At 35.6% G+C, this 2,500-nt stretch overlaps 1 pseudogene; it reads right to left on the reverse strand.

The window, feature by feature from the left end:
* Positions 1-671: 671 nt before the first annotated feature.
* Positions 672-2,500, reverse strand: part of LOC147470655 (uncharacterized) — a 20,587-nt pseudogene continuing 18,758 nt past the window's right edge.

Raw genomic sequence — 2,500 nt, forward strand, 5'->3', positions numbered from 1 at the left:
AGTTCTTATGATGAATCTTCAAAAACACCGTCATTCCTGTGACACGTAGGACTAAAAAGGGGAAAGCCTGCAAATTGGATGACAATATTAACATAATTATGGACTCCTTTTCTACTGTGCATACAACTTGGAAATATTTACAACAGTCAAAAGTGTCAAAGCCTTAAAACTATGCAGCTGACTTAGTGACTGCTTTCACGAAATTGATTCCTGATTTAAAACGGGAGTTTTAAGCATATTGGTTTAGTGGCACTGATGGCTCAAATATCCCAGAAATTCACAGATCCTCCTAGTAATCCTATGGACAATTGATTGATGTTTGATATGTGCAATATTTAGGCTGTTTTTTTTTCACTTATAATGTATCTTTTTTACTAGTCTGTGAGACAATATTTGTTCCATAATATTTTTTATATACTTTAGGGTAAGCAACATGTAAAAGGCTGTAATTTTATTTAGTTTTGCTTATATGCTTAAACTTTGAAGGTGTTTTATTTCCTAGTCTGTTTTAGATCATAACCTTTCTATATTTTCTTACTTTGGAGGTAAAATAAATTTAGATCAACAAGTCTATTTATAGCAAGATTTATCTCAACTGAATATTTTTTTTAATAAACATTGGTTAACAAATAAATATGAACATATATCCTACTGAACTTTGCATTTCTACATTACTGTAGATGTATCATTCTCTCTTGCCAAGATACAGCACCTTTGTTAAGGAAATACTCTCTAAATGTGTCTCTTACTATCTTTGCATCATTCGAGTGGCCTCGTGCAATTGGTTGAAGGTTTTCCTTCATATTTGTCAGCTCCTGCCACTCGCCTTGGATAAGGACGTATCCACGTCTTCAGGTCTGACAGGCTTTCCATTTTTGACCTTCAATGTTTTTTTGTTTTGTTTTTTGAAGTACTACTGCTTCAAAAAATTATGTCCTTGATGTTCTCTGGTTTAGATGCAATTGGCTCCATCAATATTCTGGACTTTGAGGTAAGAATGTCAAATGCATTCTCAGAGATCTGTCTATCTCGTGATAACCTATAGTTAAAAATTGTTTGTTTTTTACTGATGTTTCTTCCTGGGTATGGCTTCATTACGTAAGTCTTGAGTGGAAAGGCATCGTCGCCAACTATTACATAAGGAGTCTTCGTATTTGTGTAGGGCAGTCTTTCAGGAGGAGGAATTAGAAGCTGATCTCTTACGATGCATTCTCAGAGTGAATAGTTATCCCATACACTAGCATCACTTGCACGGCCCTTTGCTCCGATATCAACATGCAGAAATTTATAATTAGCATCCACTAAGGCTAGCAAGCCCGGCGTAGCATCTGCTTCGCAAATCTGGCTTATCCTTATACTTAAGGCTAGTATTATGATGCTGTGGTTTGTCTTGTAATCTCAGAGCCAGAATTCGCAGGTTTTCTCACGAGTACCCTTTGCCATCCATAGCTCCAATGCATAGGGGAAAATTCCACAAGTTGTGAAAGGCAGATGCTACATCCTGCCATTCTTCTGATGTTGTTGGAAGCTCGAGATAGGCATCCTTCAGCACAGTGTAAATCGCCTTGCACACTTCAGGAATTGTGGCTGCTATCAGGATATGGCTGATTCTGTAGGACCATGTCAGTGCACGCCTTGATTATCCTGTCATTAAATAGAAAGAAAATTTAAAAGAATCGTTTAAAAGTTGTTAAAAGTTTATGTTGGGTAATTATTACACATACCAACAAATATAACCTATTTCCTCTATAAGAACAATGATTTTATTATTGCTATCTGATACGAAATCCTATTCTAAACAGTTTTCTTACATACATTTATTTATGCAAATTGCAAATAAAGCAGGAAATTGAAAAAAAAAATGAATGAAGACTTCTGAAGAAAATGAAGATTATGTTGGGATATAGGGATGGCAGGCCCCCACATGAAATGGTATGAGGGCTGATGTAATACTAAATAGTGATCCTTTTTCATTGGTTAAACGATTTAACGTAGATTTTCATTTTTGTTCACCCTGGATAGACAATTTGATCTTCATCTTTTAATAGTTCAATCATAAATCACATATGCATATGTTAATTAAGGAATATGCTAATATTGCTGGAAATGCTTATTGTTGGTAGAGTAGAACTTGTTAACTTATTTCAGTTTTAGTATTTAAATAAAAAAAAATCGCATATTATCAGTGTGAAGGTATATGTACACCGTATGTGTGTATATGTAAATCAAGGAGAAATGCCTACTATTGCTGAAGTGGAGAAATGCTTACTATTGGTAGAGTAATGCCTACTCTTGGTAGGAAAGCTGTAACTGATAATCGTTGGTCAGGGAGGATGGCTTTTCTGAGCTTTGTGTCTTGCTCCTTGATTAACGGGGCAACCAAACTGAGGAGCACTGTAAAATTTTCCACAGACGTTCTATGATACTGGAAGAACCCATGGCCGTTTTCAATGCGTAACTCTTTTAACAAGTTACTGCATACATTTCTGTCTTTTCTGGC

This window comes from Penaeus japonicus, unplaced genomic scaffold, assembly GCF_977035675.1.
Source record: "Penaeus japonicus unplaced genomic scaffold, GWHDUDI00000001_assembly GWHDUDI00000013, whole genome shotgun sequence".
NCBI classification, from domain to species: domain Eukaryota; kingdom Metazoa; phylum Arthropoda; class Malacostraca; order Decapoda; family Penaeidae; genus Penaeus; species Penaeus japonicus.